Below are 20,293 nucleotides of genomic sequence, written 5' to 3' on the forward strand. Positions count from 1 at the left end.
AATAGCTGTGTCTCCATCTCTCCCGATAGACTGTGAGATTCTCAAGGTCAAGAACCTGGTCTTTTTATCTTTTCTCATCATTGTATCCCTCAGTCTATGGTAGGGACTCATCAGTGCTGATTGAAATAAATTAAGGTCTGTCTCATTATAAAAAAATAATGACAGGTAAAATAAAATATTTTCTCTAGAAAATCAAGATGTGAAAGCAAAAGGTCCATTTTGATCAAAACAAAACTAAATTTTGTGAGCAATCAAACTGTACATAAATTGAGAGTATTCTTCTGATATATAAATAACCTTTAAAAAGTACCATCTGTGCATTTTTCCACGTCAGTGTTTTTTTAAGTTTTTTTTTTTCCAAAGAGGGGTGATGTCACAGGTTCCTTTAAGATTGTGATAAAAACTGTTGGATCATTTCACAAATTCATATGAACACACAACTTTGCAAATAATTTTGGAGGCTTTCAAGCCCACTAAAATCCCCTCATGGGATAGATCAAGACTAGGTGAAAGTATCTTCTGTAAGCTTTTAAAAATATATGGTAAATCTTCTCTATAGTTGGAATATTGCTCACATTGCCAACTGTTACTGTTCTCATAATGTGTCAATGTGCTAATAACTAAAGGTGAAATATCATGTTGTAGGCAGCATATAGTTTTGACAAAATATCACATAGAACATTACAACATCAGTATGAAACGATGTGGATTTTCATTCCAGATAGAATTCATTTGCAAATGATCACAGTGTAACCTTTTCAATCCATACCACAACAGATCCTTTCCTGAAGGGCAAAACAGCTAACAAGGAGCTCCAAAAAGAGAGAGACAGAGAGAGAGAGAAACATTTTAAATCCTACCTTAGTCAGCTAAAGAAATTAGTTGAATTCTTCCCAGATGTGAGCAAATATTTTATTCTCTCTCTTCCTGTTTTTTTTTTTCTTTGCTTTTAATTCAGGAGCTATGTCACAGATGAGCTATGAGTAGGTATAACAGAATGTATAGCGTGTATCCAGGACTGATTTTGTTGATCATTCTCTTTGGGACGAGATACACTCAAGAGGTCAACAGAGGTAGCCGTTCCATCAAGGATTGTTAAAAAAAAAAATGATGGCAATATTATCACTCGGTCAAAATTAAAACAAATTAACGGAGGCCATTATTAGCTGTTATTGATTGATGTGAATTTGAATGTTCCTTTCGGGTAAGTTAGTCCCGATGGTTCTTATGGGAGTTTGTTTGAAGTTGGTGTCCATTCATTGTACCACCTGCTCACAAAATGTAAGAATTAAAAAGCATACCCGAGCATTTCTCGAGGTGAAATGTATTGGCAGAGCTGCATCTATCTAAATAGATTTCTTTAGCATATGTATAAAGTCGTTTCAGTCTGGGCTAGCTAGCATCGGTAAGTTAACTCATGGGGAACCAAGGTCGCTGATTTCATCTCTGAAAAATACCTCTCACCTGGATTACTGCCATTGCCTCCTAGTCCTCTTTCTCAGGTTACCCTCACTCCTGACCGTCTCTTCTCAGCCCAGCAACCGGAGGGATTCCTTCCAAAACCCAATTTTGGATCATGTCACTCCTCTGCTCAGAGCCCTTTAGCAGCACCCTATGTCCATGCAGAGTAAGAGCCAAAGTTCTTAAATGGTCTCCGAGTCCCTCTGGACCTGACCTGCTAACCTCTGACCTCATCTCCTACCATTTTCCCCCTGCGGCACTCTCCCTCAGCTACGTTGACCTCCTTGCTTGACTATCTGAGACCCAAATTATTCTCTGGTGGCTGCTTGGAGTGCCCTTTTCCAGGTGTTCGCTTGGCCAACTCTTTCACCGCCTTCAAGTCGTTGTATCTCAACTCGCTTGTATCCCTTCCTCTGATCCTCCTTATCCTGCTGACTTATCGTTTTATTCCTTGTGGAATTTAATATCTTCTGACAATATTTATACTTTGTTATGTTTATTGCCTGTTCCTCCACTCCTTCCAAAATGTAATCTCTTCAAGGACAAGTGTCTTAATAATGTATTCCAAATATCTCAAATAGTACTTGGCACATGGTAGGCTCTCAATAAATATTTGTTGAGTCAAATGAATGAATTGATTACTATACAGCCTAAGATTTACATATTAATTCATTCTGAAGATACAACAATATATAAGAAGACAGGATCCTGTACAAAAACTAACCGATGTTGTCTCTACCATTAGGATCTATATTAAAATGTTTGCCACTGACCACAGACAGCCCTGAGTAAAGGAACAGGGATGGTTCTAACCACATCTATTCAATTTTGGGAGAAAAGACATCTGTTGCAAGGATTTCAATGATACTTCAAGAATGTAAATTACTGCCTAATTTAAAAAAAAATTTTTTTTTAACGTTTATTTATTTTTGAGACAGAGAGAGACAGAGCATGAACGGGGGAGGGTCAGAGAGAGGGAGACACAGAATCTGAAACAGGCTCCAGGCTCTGAGCTGTCAGCACAGAGCCCGACGCAGGGCTCGAACTCACGGACCGTGAGATCATGACCTGAGCTGAAGTCGGCCGCTCAACCAACTGAGCCACCCAGGTGCCCCAACTAATTTTTGAACTCAGAGTGAGACATGATCCTGAGCCCTTTCCCATTCTTAAGGTAATCAGTTGGTATAAAGCTAAATCCTACCATTTGTTGGTATGTCAGCAGGCTGAACTTTAGGAGGATAATAGTCTGAGAGCCTCATAAAACACGGATGTACAAGGAGTAAAGTAGCATAATTTCTTCTTTTCATAATGAGATTAAAACAATAGCTTCAAAAACTAGTGTCCTAGACAACCATGCTGGGTGTCTAAGTCTGGATCTCAGACGATTGCAGATGTAGGACCAGACACGTCTCAGCATTGCCTTCCCAAATGCTCAGAGAGTGGCACCAACATCTTCAGCAAGCTGTGTGCAGTCAGCATAGTTGCTGTGACACCAAGATTCATGATCTTGTCGGCCAAGACTTCAAGGGCCACGTGAGAGGAACACTGACAATCCTTATCCTCTATCCAGTTGGCTGTGACAGAATACCATACTGGGTAGCTTCAACAATCGACATTTATTTCTTCTAGCTCTAGGAAGTCTAGACTTCTAGGGAAGTCTAAAATCAGTTAGCATGGTTGAGTGCTTGGTCCGGCCCCTGTTTCTGATTTAGAGGCAGCTGCTTTCTTTCTCCAATGGAGGCGGGGGTGGGGTGGGGGGAGAGAGACCAAGCTCATAAGTGGACTAATCCCATCATGGGGCTCTACCTTCTTGACCCCGTCGAAATGTAATTGTTTCTCAAAGGCCCCACCTTCAAATATATTGCACTGAGATTTGGCCTTCAACATACGAATCTTGAGGGGACACAAATACTCAATTCGTAATAGTCCCCAAGAAATATCTGTGGAAAATTTCCGGGGCTCCTAGAGACTTAATGAAGAATTGTCTGGTCTGTGTCAAGTCCTGGGATTTGCTATGCCTTCTCTACCCACCTTCATCTTACTTTTGCCAACATGTCTGATACCTCATCCACTTGAGTCTTCTTTTAGAGAAAAAAATAAAGAAGGAAATATTTTAATATGAACTGAATATATCTATATGGGCGACTAAGTTTTCTGCTACATTTTTCTTTCAGTAGCAAGCCATTTCTAGGAAATAATTAGGTTTATCTGACAGTAGTACTTGAAAGATTAGAAGTAATACCATATTAAAACTGCATATAACATGAAAAGTAAAAAAAAAAGGATTCTAGAAAGAATCAGCTCAGATAATCCTATACAGGGTGTTCTATTTCTTTCTTATAATTCACTTTATTTGATAGGTACATTATTTTTAGCCTTAATCATAGTCAATATTATAATTGGTTAGATTATCCTAGTGAATTCTTAAATCCTGGCTAAACATTTCTTTTATTATTCCATAGAATCCCTTCATTACTTGCTGGCTTGTAGAATAATCTTCATATTAAGTTAAGCAAAGAATTTTAAAGCAATATCCTTAAAGTATTTAACACATTCTAGAGGCCAATATAAGTGGCTTTAAGTTTTATGTATATTAAGCCATAATTTACATGGCTACTATTGTCTATTTACACAGACAATTTAAAATGATTGCATTTGGGGAGGCCTCTATCAAAACGAGGGAGCTTATCCAGCAGAAACCATCAGATATTCTATCATTAATATTTTTCAGGTGCAGTTTCCAGAAGAATATATTTTATATTTTCAGCTTTAGTAATAGTTAACTTTCTTATAATAACTGCACACTCAAGATTATTTTTTTCATAATTTAGGACAACCCTAAATGGTTGTCCATCAATAAATGCATTAATATTTATCAAATGAGAAGAAAATACCTTTTAATACGCTTTTAAAATGTTCTAAATATAAGTCTTTCAAGGGGTCCCTGTGAACTATCAGACTGTTACAATGATGTAAATTATACAATAAAAGAAATTATACAGTTATTTAAATAGCACTTCTTAGAAGAATACACGATCAGAGGAAGAATACTCGAATCAGTATTTTTGTTAAAGACTTTGAAAAACAGATTGTATGCCAATAGGCCTGTATATCCTACTGGTAGTGAGAAGTACTTTTAGACTCAGATCCTTACATTGGCTTTGGAACTGGCATAAAATGAAAAGCCTTAGTTACCTTCAATATACCGTCGTCTTCCATTTCATACAACTGCTTCTTTGAAAGAATTCCAGTGACCGGAAAGAACTGTATTAATTGAAAAGAACCAAGTCAAACATAAGGTGAGTGTGGGAACAAACCTCCGAGGGAAAAAATGCCCACATTGAGGAGCCTAAGAAAGTGAAACTTCGTGTGTACATTGTTCTTTAATACATTTTTGAACACTTTTTGTATGAATGCCATTCTAAGGCACTGTTGCTGGGGTGGGGGGTGGGGGGCGGACAAAAAGATGTAAACAAACTCTAAAGCTCCTGGAACTTATATGCAACTATTATTTCAGATTAAGGATAGAGCCATATAAATCGTATAGAAAGAAATGTCTATCAGAGTGGAGGAAAGAATGAGATACCATTTCTGCATAAAGAGATCAAGGAGGGTTTTATTGAGGGAACATTTAACATGCAGGGAACGAGGTGTACCAGGGTTAATTGGAAGACGGTGAGTACCCAGGGGGACTGAGCACACTAAAATAAATCTGGAAATGGAATTTGGACATGTTTGTGAAAATGACTTGGAAGGCCAGAAATCCAGAGCACCTGACCACAGCAACCAATATGTTTTTAGATTTTTTCGTGTGCAGGTTGGCACATGGGACACAGAGTACCCATGAGTGAGTTGTGAGTTTGAGTTCAAATGGGCCAGTAATAAAAGAGACAAATATCTGTGCTCTCACATTTACCATGTTGAACTGTAAAAAGACCGCTTTGTCATTTCTCTATCTGCATTATTCATTTAATAGATATGTATTGAAAAAGTGTGACGGGCAATGGTAGGTAGCAGGGGGAATTGGTGTGGCTTCATTTATGGCTGCCTTCTTACCTCAGCTCCACTAATAATCTCTCAGCCACAGTTTCTTCTTCTGTAAAATGGGGATATGCTGCTTCCTCGCAGCTCTTATGCATGTCAAATGAGGTATTGTAAGTAAAAGCCTTATCAAGGCCTGACGTGCGGTTAGGGCTCATTTAATTCTCTCTACCCTGGCCTTTCCCAGGCTTTGCTCTCCCCCTCCCTCTGCGTCTCTTGTCTTCCCCCACTGCTAGAGCCACTTAAGCCTCCTTTATAGATTTCTCTGCTCTATAAATCTCAGAATTAAATCCAAACCTAAGCAAGAATAATTTAAGGAGTCCTGACACAATATTTGGGACTCAGCTCCAGTCCTTGTCTTGGTAGTAGCCTAGCTCTGACCTTGAGTGTGTTTCTGTCTTTGGACTTTTGCCCAGTCACCTCTTTACAACTCCGGTCTTTCTAAGACCCGGCTGCTATTTTCTCCTGGCCAAACGCCACAGCCTCGCTTTATCCCCTTTTTTATTGGCTCTGTTGCCCTGGACCCCGGTCCGGTGAATGGAATCTCACTACTTACTGAATGTTGCCGATGTTTAGGGCCTGTCTGTTCTTCGGTGTATTTGCCTGCTTCTGGATTGGGTCCTGGGCTTGTGCCCTTCCAAGATTTTGTTTGTTTTTATGGAACTGAGCCACCCCTCCCCATAGCAGCTTTATTAGAGCACTAACTTGGGTCTTTTGCCATGCCACTGGAATTTCCTTGGACACTGCAACTAAGGAAATACGTGATTGCCCGTGTGCAGAGGCCTGGATGGATGCTGGCATTTGTCCCTCAGTCTACCGGGATCGTCACCAGGCCTGTCCATACCCACACCATTCGTAAAGGTACAAAGGGAACCTAAGAAGTCTTTACACTCAAGGATTGCAGGACAAAGTAGGAGAAATGACACAAGAGTATGACTAAGTAGAGTGCAGGGCAAGATACGGTAAGTGTGTCAGAGAAGATCAAGACACTGCGAATTCACAGAAGCGACGAATCCCATCAGGTAGACGCATTTCTAAGCTGCCAGGTTCAAAGTGACATCTGAGCTGGGATTTCAGGTTGGATATCAACAGACAGATGAAGCTACACAGATGTCACACACACAGCTAGAACATGGAAGCAACATAAAAAGCTACAGGGTACCGAGGAAAGAGTACGTAGTGGGTGGGAAGGCTGGAGAGAATCTGGTCTGGGCCTAGCTTATGGAAAATCTTAAATGCCTAGCTCGAGAAAAAGCACTTAAAAGGATGAGTATTAGAGATCAGGTGTAGTAGACAGCCACACAGGCTAGGTACTACTCAACCCCAGGAGGTCCCATTTGCATAGTGGGGGCTGGCAAACTTCTGTTTTATTTGGCCAGTCAATATTTGAGGCTTTGCAGACCATGTGGTCTGTGTTGCAACTACTCAAATCTGCCTTTGCAGCCAAAAGAAGGCACAGACAGCATATAAACAAATGAGTATAGATGTGCTCCAATAAAACCTTGTTTATGGACACTGAAATTTGAGTTTCACAGCATATTATTATTTTGATTGGTTTCAACCATTTAAAAATGTAAAAAAAAAAAAGGGGGGGGGCGCCTGGGTGGCTCCCTCAGTTGAGCATCCGACTTCAGCTCGGGTCATGATTTCATGGTTTGTGACTTCAAGCTCCGCATCGGGCTCTCTGCTGTCAGTACAGAGCCCCCTTTGGATCCTCTGCCCCCCTCTCACTCTACCCCTTCCCCACTCATGCCCTCTCTTTCAAAATTAATAAACAGTTTTTTAATATAAAAGATGTTTTAAGGGGCGCCTAGGTGGCTCAGTCGGTTAAGCGTCCGACTTCAACTCAGGTCACGATCTTGCAGTCTGTGAGTTCGAGCACCGCTTCGGGCTCTGGGCTGACGGCTCAGAGCCCGGAGCCTGCTTCCGATTCTGTGTCTCCCTCTCTCTCTGCCCCTCCCCCGTTCATGCTCTCTCTCTGTCTCAAAAATAAATAAACGTTAAGAAAAAAGATGTTTTTAGCTAATAAGCATACAAAATAAGCAGCAGACCAGATTTGGCCCATAGGTTATTGTTTGCTGACCTCAATCTAGACTCCATGTGAATGATACTCCTGGAATTAAGATACAGGCCATGATTGAAAACCATTGATGGCATTTATTAAAGACAAGCACGATACTGTGAAATCTGAATAAGAAAGAGATTAGTAAGAAGAGAGACAGAGATAAGAGATCATAGTTCAAGCTGTGTGTATCTGCGTTTGTGTGTGCATGTGCGCTATTTTGGACACAGTTTTTAACTGCCATGTAGAAAGTTCCTTCTGATTTGGACTGTTTATTTTTCTATACTCTCTATTCCAAAGTGTCCACACAATGTATGGTCATCAACTTGGAACTGTGACCAGCTCTGTGAATGTCTTTTATCCACGAGAGCAGCAGAAGTGTTTCAAGAGAAGAAAAACAATCATTCTCGAGGTTGTAATCTTCGTGGGAGGTGGGAAGGAACCCAAACCCTTGAGTCAAGGCAATAGTACATAGAAGTTGTTAGCAAAAGGAAACAAAGGAGCATTCGCTTGGCAACAGCCCGGTCCTATTTTATCATAACATCACATAAAACATCCTATAAAATTCACTCACTGTGCTTTCTGTTACGCTCCATTTTAAAAGCCAGCACTTGGACATGTGTCAGAAATCTTGGTTCAGTGACCTTCTGCTTCAGAAAGCTTTATCTCATTGTTGATATGCTATCTGCATTCCAGCACGTGGCCGTGGGTATCTATTTGCAGCTGACTTTATTTGATCCATTTCTTTTGTTCGTCACCGTAGAGTTATGTGGGCCAATGACTAGGCAGAAAAATTCCATGACAAAGTTCAATTAGCAGATTTTTATATGGATTTTTGTGGGTTGGTTACCACAGTACTGACTGGTTCCTGGACTCTAATATTTTAGGCTGTAATCGATCTGTGACCTTTCAATGACCATAAACGTGTTCCTAATGTTTCGTGTGTGTATAATACTGTTACTAGCAGCAAGAAACGTTTTCTGAACTAGAATCATAGGGGGAGCTTCTGTGGAGGCCCATCTGTTTAATGTAGGAAATACTCGTCTATCAGACATAGATACATGCAGGCAGAATGAGCTTTCTCAGAAAATAAATGGCAGGCTGAGTTAAAAAGAAGCTCTCTATAGGGACAGTTTGTCACTTTAAAACAGGTGACTTGGACTCTTTCTGTCATGATGCTGTAGATTTCACTGAGTTTTCCAGAGAACCCAAAACATATTTTAATAGTAGAATTCACACGTTTGAGAATTTTGCATGACATCTATTTATAAGATTACACCTGCTATTGATGACATTTTTTGCATACGGAAAAATGATCAATAATCATGATTATCATTATTACCATTAAAATTTTACCATCACAAGCAATCTTGAGGTGACTTACAAAATAACTACATGTACGTTCAGTACCGTTTGATGTCTGACAACAAATATGCTCATTAATTAGCCAAATCTGTAAACATTGATGTCTTTAAAAGACTTTGATATCACCTCAAATACATGGTAATGAAATTTTTCAAATAGCTGACAGTTGGCCACTATTATACCCTGTCCTAACTACACCTCCATCCTTGGAACATAGGGTCGGCTTTGTGGCCTAGTAGCTGATGTAGGTAGACGCTCTCTAGCAACAGAGCATCAGATACCACAAGAGCCGCCAAACTTGTGCTTTGGGTAATCTTTAATGTTTAACATATATCATAATTTCCTTTGCATTTTCTTCATACTCCGTACATAGAAAATACACCAGTGCTGGTACGGAAACAGCTCCTTACTTCGCTGCTTAGGCATCTCAGCTGTTAAGCAAGCAAGACTGGACATGGTACCGTTGTTTACGGCTCTAACAATGTTGATGTAGAACAGCATAATTCGTTATATCTCATCCAGACAGGCTTTCTAGGCTTCATACTGCATTATTTATGTACTTGCATTTGAACAGTCGCCTAAATATGGTAATTCTGCTTGCAGACTTTTGTAGCGGAAACTAAAAAGTCTCGCTAATACAAGCAGGGTAGGTATTATTTTCCCCATTTGGTGGATTTGAAAACTGAGACCCAGAGGTAATGATTGATTTACTCAGGGCAACATGGGTAGTGACTGGTTCAACAAGATCTATGCTCAGTTCTGCTGGATCCTACTCCTGTGCTCTCTCCATCTTAAGGAAGCCATTCCAAAGCTGGCTGTTGTGCGAAACTTGAGAAGTGCTCACCAATGCCCAGGGTTCCTTTCCTTGAAGGGCCCTTAGAAGACTACACTTCCCAACCAGCCCTCTTATAGTTAAGTGGGACCATGGAACTAGCTGACCATTGGACCATGAGCAGAAGTGATGTATGTCACTTCTGACCTGAGTTATGTAAAAGACTCTGTGGGACCTTTCAACACAATCTCCTTCCTTTTGGGGGCAAGCATGGAGGCCATATGTTGACTGATTGGGGCCATGAGCTACAATGAGCCTGGACTCCTGAGTCACTGCATGGAGGAGAGCCATCATGGTTAGTCACCTGACTTAAACAGACTTTGAGGAAGAAAGAAGCTATCTCAGTTAAGCCACTGAGTTTTGGGCTTGTGAGTCAAGGCAGCACAAGCTCAGCCTATTCTACTAAAACCCATCTAGATCCTTTCTACAGATGCTATCAACAGATGCTATCACCATTATCTCCTGCTATGATGTTGGGAGGGAGTACAAAAATTATACTTTGGCACTACTGAGAAAATAAAGCAGAAGGTAATATCAGGGTGCCTGGGTGGCTCAGTCGGTTAAGTGTCAGGTCATGATCTCACAGTTCGCGAGTTTGAGCCCTGGATCGGGCTCTGTGCTGGCAGCATGGAACCTGGATTCTGTGTCTCCCTTTCTCTCTGCCCCTACCTCACTCACGCTCTCTCTCTCTCTCTCTCTCTAAAAAATAAATAAACATTTTTTTTAAAAAAAAGAAGGTAATAGGGATTGGTAAAAAATTAGTTGCCACAATTTAAAATCAATGGTCAAGGAAGGACTCACTTAAAAGATAACATTTGACCAATAAGTCAAAACCATGCAGATAAATCTGCAGGAAACACATTCTCAGCAAAAGGGAATGGTCACGTTTCTGACATTTGAGGAGTAGCAAAGAGGCCAGTGTAGCTGGAATACAGTGACTGGGGGAAGACAGTAATGAGAAATGGAGTCAGAGAGTTAAGGAGAAAGAGGCACATCATGGACAGCTTTGTGGGCTGTTATAAGGACTTTGGCTCTTACTCTGAGGGAAAGCAGAAACCACCGGGAAGTGTAGTGACATAGTTTAATTTATATTTTTAAAAGATTGTTTGCTAAAAGCCTATTTATGACATTAAACAGTTATTTACATTGGATGATGTTGTTGCAATACAACCCTGATTTCAGGATGTGGGGTTTGAATGAATGGCTAATTCACACCAAACCGACGCTGGTGGTGTTAACTCACACTGAAAATTATATGGATGACAATCAGACCTCTATCAAGGTTCCCAGTGACACCCTAGACTACAGTGCCCTTATTTGAAACACTTGCCATAAAGCTATCAAAGAAATCCTTGCAAGAGTCCTTATTCTCCTGAACCTCCACTGTAAATCATCAAAAATACTTGCATATAATTTCAAACCAGCGCTTGAAGTGTCCTAGGCAATGACAGAATGAAGACATTAATCTTCCAAACTCTTTGCTTTGTCATTTCCATCTGGATATTCAAAAGACACTTTTTGGCTCAGTGTCTCCCAAAATGGAACCATTCTCCACTCGCACCAGTCTACTACTCCAGAACTTAGGCCCACTGGATTCCTGGTCTTTGTTCAGAAAACCCTTATTACTCTAGTAGCTCGAGTCAGAAACCCCAGAGATTGCTAACCATTTCTAGAAAGTTCTTTGTCCTACACAATTCAACCCTTTCCCCTCACTTTCTCCAGTGCGACCTCGAATCCAGCCCGTGTTCCCTCTCATGCAAATTGCTGGGACAGTCCATAATGGATCACCTAGGTCCCATGCTTTGCACACAGCTACACGAAGTATCTTTCTAAAACACGAATCTGATTGTGTCACTCCCCTCTTTGCAAGGATGAGCTAAACTCTTTGGACTTAAAGATCCTGTACCATCAAGTTCCTGCGTGCATTTTTAGCCACATCTCTTGTCACTTCTAGATTGCAATTTTTACAGCAGCTACACAAGACTGCTTGTTGTTTTCCAAAATCCTAAGCTACTTCACACATCTGTGACTTTGCACGTGCCCTCTGCTGGAATATCGTTTCACCTTGTCTGACTGGCAAATTCCTACCGCTTTCAGCCTCTGCTTATAGGTCATACCAACTGTGAAGCCTTCCCCGACCCCGCCTCCAGGGCCCCTCAGATGTAACTGTATTTCAGTGGTGCCTTAGAACTCATATCTGTTGCCCACACCACACAATACTTTATATGCCAAGCCCCTGAGACAGAGGGAAAGGATATATATAGTAGGTGATTAGTCCACGTTGAATGAATTAATAACTCTACCATTCTGACTCTATTGCCTGGTGTTAATATAATTAAGGGGATGTCACATCTGTATGCTGACCTGCATCCTGTGCTGCTCAGTGGGTAGAAAAATGGCATTGTGTTACCACATCCTTCTTGAGGGAGAATGTAGTAATTTCTTTAAGTAGTTTGTTGGGTAAGTTGATTAAAAAAAACACTAATTTTGAATTTGTTTTTGCTCAGGTTTCTGGGTTGTTTGGGTTTTTTTTTTTTTTTTTGGCTTTTTATTGCTTCAGATTGACTTATTTTTGTAATTCTTTGGCTTGCACCTGATGTTATTAAATGATTACCATTCTTCTTAGGGCTGACCTCATTTTCTTGTCCAGCGGACGCTTTGACTATGAAGGGGAAACCTGTTGCGAAAAATCAGCCTCTAGCTTCTTGGTTCCTACGGGGATCTGAATTCTAAAGCTGTGTAAAAATAGACTTGAGTTAAGAGAGCAGCTACTCTAAAAGTAATAATCAACAGTGGGAAAAAAGTAAAGATGCTTGATTTTTTAAGGGACTACATTTTAATGATACCACATTGTTTAGTATTTATATTTTGTTCTTTTTTTTTTTTTTTTCTTATTACAGGATAGCGTATGTTCTATTGGGACATTGCTGTTTTTGCCTCATTAACTTGAAAGCCCTCTCTAGTCAGCATAAGGCATGTTTGGATGATGACTGCAATAATCTGCTGTTAGAACTGGTGGCTGAGTCATCTGTTTTTACAGGATGGTAGTGTAAAGAACTCAGTCATACATCTCGTGTCAAAATTGAGTGTGAATTTTAAAGTCAAACGTAAAATGAACCCTTGAGCGTACTCAAGTGAAAATCATGACAACCCGAGGGCTGAGGGTTTTTGTAGCTACTATTTGATTTTTGACCCAGTTGTATTATTATAGTCCTTGTATTTTCATGCAGCAAGTGGAAAAATCCAAGCTCAGAACTCACTAGCACTGTTATGAAAAGGATGATATTAGAAATGATTTGAGTTTTTCTGTGATCGTCTGTAAACTGTGATCCTTTGCTCATTTATGGGCTTATTTTCTTGTACAGTCATCAGTGGTCTAGTGCTTAAATGAGGGGTTAGTGTCCTTTTGGCAAGTGGGCACCCACCTAGATCGGGTAGGGAGCCTACAAAGGTCAGTGCGCCTTTTGGGCCTGTTTCTCTTCCCTAAAATGGAAGGATTCCCAGGCTGGGCACCTGGGTCAGGTATCCGAGGTAAGATTCAGAGCATAGAACACACTGATGATAGAAACATGTGGAGAGCTGCTTCAGACCAAGAACACCAAGCTCATTCTGCTGTTGCACCATGATTTAACTCTAACTAGGACCAGAAAATCTTCTTTGGGGAATTTGAGTTTGAAAATGTAGCTGCCCGGGGCCATCTGAGTGGTTCAGTCAGTTAAGCAACCGACGGTTGGTTTCCGCTCAGGTCATGATCTCATGGTTTGTGGGTTCAAGCCCCGTGTCGGGCTCTGTCCTGACAGCACAAAACCTGCTTGGGATTCTCCCTCTCCCTCTTTCTCTGCCCCTCCCCCACGTGCTTTCTCTCTCTCTCTCTCTCTCTCTCTCTGGCTCTCTCTCAATAAATAAATAAACTTTAAAAAGAAAAATGTAGCTACCTGTACAGTTCACCTTCAGGTCTTTTTAAAGCTTATTTTCTCTGGCACCTTCTTAGCATTGGCCCAGGATGCTTTGGAAAATACAGTGCAATGATGGTTGTAGAATTTGTGAATCAAAAAATGCAATGAAACGTCATTAATGTATAGTGGAGGGAAAGTCCCTAAATATCAGAAGAATGTCACACAGTTCATCAGCTGTTCCTGTCTAGAGAATACTTAACATAGTACAGATTAATTAGATTAAGGGCATGTTGATGACAAGGTGACTGTTGGCTAGAGGCAAGGGGACATTGAAGGTGGGTGAAGTAAAGGCAGTGGATTAGGAGTCAAGTCTAGTTAGGGTACAGAATGAAGGCTTTGAATGTCTCACAAGCCCCTTTTCTAGATTGGGAAGGGGATCCGAAGCCTCATATCAACAGAGTGATTGCCTTTGGGGCCTGGATGGTGTTTTGACTGTTAGTGAGCACAAGGGGGCTTATTGAGATGGTGGATAAGATCTACATGTTGATGAGTAGGGGTTTACATGACATATGCATAAAATCATTCATCAAGCAGTATTTTTAATATTTATGTACTTTACTTATGTAAGTTATACCTACACACACACACACACACACACACACACAAAACAAACAAAACAGATGGGATAGAACTGTGCAGGACCTTGATTTTATACTTCTCCCTAGAATAAATAGTTCCTAATGCAGCATTACTGCCATTTCTTCTCTCACATCTCCAAAAAGCATTAAAAACACTTTTATTTCTAATCTTAACCTAGTTTCTTCAGAATGTACTCTTTCGTACTATGTAGAAAATAGCTTCCTTTTATTTTCTTAAACAGCAGTTCGCAATTAGCTATGTGACTCCGTCATTGCCCTCAAACTCAGTCTCAGAACTTTATGATCCTATTGGCTTAATATAACTTAATAGGAATGATAATGATAATAGCTCCTGTTTATTAAGTGCTTATAAAGTTCCAGGGACCTGGTTTCATACCTACTTATTTGATTTTCATAACAACCTTAGGAGTTCAATACAATAAATACGTGCATTTTTCTTGCAAAAGAAAAATGAAGTTTAGGGAGGTTGAACAGCCAATACATGGTCACATTGTGAAATATGGCAGAAATTTAGTTTTGTCTGTTATTAAAGCACACTCTTAAGCTTTCTGGAATGTACCACCTCCCAGCAGCCTCCAAATGCTCATGGAGAGGCACATCTTAATTGCAGTTCAGGCTTGTATGGCTTTTTACTTGCTTGGAGATAAAGAATTTTGGAGGAAATGTTAATTCTAAATAATGTACCATACCTTGGCGACCATGAGGCACTGTATGCAAAACAAAGTGTAATTAAGAGCATCAAAGCCATAAATGTTTAGCAAAGAAGGGCCATTGTTTTCTTTCTAATTTCATCTCTGAGCTGCGTTTTAATTCACATTAAATTTCTACTTTACAAAAGTTTTTTTTCCTTTGAGCATGAACATTTAAAAAATGGTTTATCTGCCAGAAATGCAAAATATTACTCAAATACATCCTAACTTCTTAAACAGGGCATACCTTCCACCAAATATTAATCTCTTCTTGATCCTTGGACACCATTAAGTTGTGCTGCACTCTTCGATCCTAATCAGAATGCCCCAAGGTGATATGAGGCTCTTCTGGGTTTTCTTTACTGGATTTGTCCGTATTATTTTATTATATTCCAAAATTATAATTATGTCATCATTCTTAACACCTGTCACCTCATGTAGTTACCAAAAGGTTTTTTTTCCCTTGTAATAAGAACTTGTAAGATCTACTCTGTTAGCAGCTTTCAAATACACCATACAGCTTTAATTATAGTTATTTCTTTTCCTTTGTGTATGTACTCAGAAGTGGAATTGCTGGGTATGAAAGTTCGACTGCTAATTTTTTGATGATCCTCCATACTGTTTTCCATAGTGGCTGCACCAACTTACATTTCCACCAGCAGTGCACCCAGAGAAGTTTCCCTTTCTCCACATCCTCGCCAGCATTTATCTCTGGTCATGTTGATGATGACCATTCTAACAGGCATAAGGTGGTATCTCAGAGTGGTTTTGATTTGCATTTCCCTGATGATCAGTCATGTTGAGCACCTTTTCATGTACCAGTTGGCCATCTGAATAACCTCTTTGGGAAAATGCCTATTCAGGTCCTTTGCCCATTTTTAATTGGATTATTTTCTTTTTTGTTATTAAGTTGTATGAAGTCTTTATATATTTTGGATATTAACCTGTTATCAGATGTATGATTTGCAAATATTTTCTCCATTCTGTAGGCTGCCTTTTCATTTTGTTGATTTTGCAATATGGAGTTCTTATAGCTGTGTTTTATCTCCTTCACTCACTTTTTTTCACAGTTGGCCTTATGTAATTTTATTGAATTTTCTGCATCACAACTCCTTTGGGCTAACAAGAATGTTAATAGAAAAATAACAGAGCTAAAAATACAGATAGTAGAGCCTTTTAGAATAGTTTGAAAAAAATAGTTTGAAAAATTGGGGGGAGTTGAAACGTTCTTCGATTTAAAAAAAAAAGTTGGGGCGCCTGGGGGCTCAGTCGGTTGAGCGACCGACTTCAGTTCAGGTCATGATCTCACGGTCCGTGAGTTTGAGCCCCGCGTTGGGTTCTGTGCTGAGAGCTCAGAGCCTGGAGCCTGCTTCAGATTCTGTGTCTCCCTCTCTCCCTGACCCTCCATTCGTGCTCTGTCTCTCTCTGCCTCAGAAATAAATAAACATTAAAAAAATTTTTAAAAAGTGCACATTTAGGTTTTTTGTCCCACCTCCTTTTTGTATGGATTCGTAGAATTTAGATTTTTCTAAAGGTACTTTTCCTTCTTTGTATCCTATGCTTTCGTTGTTACAGTTACCTGAAATACGTAATATCCAGACAAGTGCTTTATGGTGATTTAAAAAAAATGCTACTTTCTCAGGAGCAAGCTGATGGTTTCTGTCAGCTCCTTATTAGATGCCTTAAATCTCCAAGAGGCCACAGCAATGGATGTTCAAGAGTGGTCTCCAGGCAACGGGATCCCTGGCAGTTACTGCAGAGAGAGGACACAAAAGTGAACAGAAATGAGATGAGACGGTTAGTTTGAAGAAAGGAAGAATTCAGCAGAAATGTAGATGTATTTGAGATATATATAGATATATATCAGAACTTTCTAGTATCTTGGAGATAGGTGTTGAGAGAAAAATTTTAATCTAGGATTTATTTCTTAAGTTAGATGACATTTTTAATCATTTATTCAGGACTTGTTTAATAGCATTTACATTTTTATCAGTAAAATGTAATGCAGAATACTCTGAAAATATCATTTTGATTCAATTTGATCAAATGCTCAAGTGACTTTTATCCTTTTTAAAGACTAAAATAAGCAGTTTAGGAAGGCGGGACTTACATGTTTCAAAGTGTGTCCCACGGCGAAAGAACAGACTCTAAATTATGTCACTAGTATCCAAAATAAATGAAGTCCCTGAATATTCTCTCCATTATAATAGTATCTCCAAGTGTTTTTAATGGTGATAAAATTGCCCTACTGAAATTAGGATCCACCTCCTTTTATTTTCATTGTTCACTTACCTCCAGAATTGAGTATAAAACAGACACCTCTAACTACAGCACATACACTGAGACCATATTTGGGGGAAAAAACAAACATTTGGGGGAAAAAACTAACATATGTGAATAAAGAATAAAAAGAAAAAAAATTTATCACAAAAAATATTTATCTATAAGAGCACAGCACCATCTGTTCCACATGGTATTAAAGATCAGAGAATTTATTTCACCTTATTTTATTTTTTTAGGAGTAGAATTTAGTGATTCATCACTTACGTGTAACACCCAGAGCTCATCCCAACAAATGCCCTCCTTAACACCCATCACACATTTGGCCAGTCCCACTACCTAACACCCCTCCAGCACCCCTCAGTTTGTTTTCTGTATTTAAGAGTCTCTTATGGTTTGCCCCCCTCTCTGTTTTTATCTTATTTTTGCTTCCCTTTCCCATGTTAATCTGTTTTGTTTCTTAAATTCCACATATAAGTGAAATCATATAATATCTTTCTCTGACTAACTTATTTCCCTTAGCATAAACACTCTAGTTCCATCCACAGTGTTGCAAATGGCAATGGCAAGATTTCATTCTTTTTGATCACCAAGTAATATTTCAGTGTGTGTGTGTGTGTGTGTGTGTATGCCATATATTTTTATCCATGTCAGTTGATGTAAATTTGGGCTCTTTCCATAATTTGGCTGTTGTTGATAGTGCTGCTATAAATATTGGGGTACATATGCCCCTTTGAATAAGCATTTAAAAAAATTTTTTTAGGGGTGCCTGGGTGGCTCAGTCGGTTAAGCGGTTGACTTCGGCTCAGGTCATGATCTCATGGCCTGTGAGTTCGAGCCCCGCATCAGGCTCCGTGCTGACAGCTTGGAGCACTCTGTCTCTCTCAAAAGTAAATACACATAATATTTATTTACTTTTCACAGAGACAGAGAGAGAGAGAGCGCGCGCATGCGCGCGTGCACGAGTGGGGGAGGGGCAGAGAGAGAGGGAGACACAGAATCTGAAGCAGGCTCCAGGCTCCAAGCTGTCAGCACGGAGCCCAACGCGGGGCTCGAACTCACAAACCTTGAGATCGTGACCTGAGCTGAAGTTGATGCCCAACCAACTGAGCCACCCAGACGCCCCTTGAATCAGCATTTTTGTACCCTGTGGATAAATACCTAGTAATGCAATTGCTCGGTTATAGGGTAGTTCTATTTTTAATTTTTTGAGGATTTAAACTAAACGTCTTAACATTAAAATTAGCTACAGCCCACTGGTGCATTACAACATAAAGACAAACAATATGGGAGAGAAAATAAATTTGTCATTAAATATATTATGAATGGACCTGGACAGCACTTTAAAGTATACAAGGAATTGGAGCCCTCTCAAAGAAAAGACAGACACTGCCATACCTAATGCTTCTGGGTGCAAAGACCAAGAGAAACTGTAAAGGCCAAAATAATTTAATATTTCCAGTTTGCTGGAGGGCTTTACAGCCTGGAGTAATTAGTGTGCAGGAAAGAAACAGTGACTTTAACTTTCTTTTAAAATGCTCAGATTCATAAATAACATATTCGTCTCTTATTGCTCTGTAAATGTAACTTACTACTGTCAAACTTGCTGTGCCTTTTCATCTGCTCCCCGACTATCCTCCAAAGCAAGCAATATTCATATCTCCATTTCATCTCTTTTTGCAAGACCAACAACAATAAAAGCAGTTATCAAATTTATACACAGCAGATGAATTCTGCCCATGCCGCATTTTGAACTGGGGAGGAAAGTATCTTTGATCTCTTTGCCTCGGTTTTATTTCTGAACATCTCTGTCTTTAGTCCCTTGCCTTCCTGCACAGACTATTCTAAAATTTCAAGGCATACATTACATCATGGGTGTGTGAACCAGTGCTTTATTTTAAAAATTTAGCTAGATTTTTTAAGATGCAACGAATATCTCTCTATTCATGTGTTTACGGTCATGGGTGGTCAGGTTTTGTTTTTGCTTTATTTTGTTTTGCTTTATTTTTCTACTTGGATAATATGTATATTCCTTTCTACCCTAACTCATTGAGGTATTACGGCAAGCAAGCCACGATCCTTTTGCTGCATGAATTTCCCATATTTATTAAAATATCCTTATCCATTGATAGTTTTTTTTAAAAATTTTTTTAACGTTTATTTATTTTTGAGACAGGGAGAGACAGAGCATGAACGGGGGAGGGTCAGAGAGAGAGGGAGACACAGAATCCGAAACAGGCTCCAGACTCTGAGCTGTCAGCACAGAGCCCGATTTGGGGCTCGAACTCACGGACCGCGAGATCATGACCTGAGCCGACTGATACTTTTAAATGATACTTAACAACTCCCTTAGGATGTGCTCTTCATCTTCAGTGCATTTTACAGACCATCATTAATTCTCACGACATTTCAGGGAGGTAGATAAGTGGGCATTACTGGCCAGAATTGTATTTGGTCTAACTGTGGGAATCCATGCATCAAGAACACAGAATGAAATTGAGACCCATTACCACCACTGTACAGATGAAGGAAATGAGACCAAAAGATTAAGTGGTGAACCAAGGAGGAAAAGGGAGCCTGTGTGAATGGAATGGAAAAGCTTTTTCAGTTCTGCTGCTCAACCCTAGGTCTTTTGTGTCTACCTGGTTGCACACCTTTCCCTTGGCTAGGGAAAACAAATGGAACCTGTGTGTGATGCATTCTGTACAAAAACTTCTCTTAAGAATGATAAGATGTAGCAAAGTTACAGAAAAACATTGCTTAATAATCACACCATGATGTAGGTATCCTAAATTTAGCACTAGAACTGGGGAAGCATCTGTTCAGAGTGGACCTTTACCACCTTAGTGATTGTTTTCTGAGGAAATACATTGATTACTGGGATGTCTTAGAGGAAATGTCTGTCTTTTTCTTTAAATGTCTAAACAGTATATTGAACAAGCAGGATGTTTGATAAGCAAAATTCAACTCTAACTCACTACCTTTTCACAGGAAGCTTTTCCCCTGCC

General features: G+C 39.7%; 1 protein-coding gene and 1 long non-coding RNA gene across 2 annotated transcripts in view; one reads left to right on the forward strand and one right to left on the reverse strand.

The window, feature by feature from the left end:
- The window catches only part of LOC128315130 (uncharacterized), a 39,759-nt gene extending 37,408 nt beyond the window's left edge, over nucleotides 1-2,351 (reverse strand). The window contains exon 1 of the long non-coding RNA XR_008297579.1: nucleotides 861-2,351. This is a non-coding gene — a long non-coding RNA (uncharacterized LOC128315130). The remainder of the gene's footprint in view (nucleotides 1-860) is intronic.
- The window catches only part of CYYR1 (cysteine and tyrosine rich 1), a 107,086-nt gene that overhangs the window by 45,362 nt on the left and 41,431 nt on the right, over nucleotides 1-20,293 (forward strand). The window lies entirely within an intron of this gene.

Source organism: Acinonyx jubatus, chromosome C2 (assembly GCF_027475565.1).
Source record: "Acinonyx jubatus isolate Ajub_Pintada_27869175 chromosome C2, VMU_Ajub_asm_v1.0, whole genome shotgun sequence".
NCBI classification, from domain to species: Eukaryota; Metazoa; Chordata; class Mammalia; order Carnivora; family Felidae; genus Acinonyx; species Acinonyx jubatus.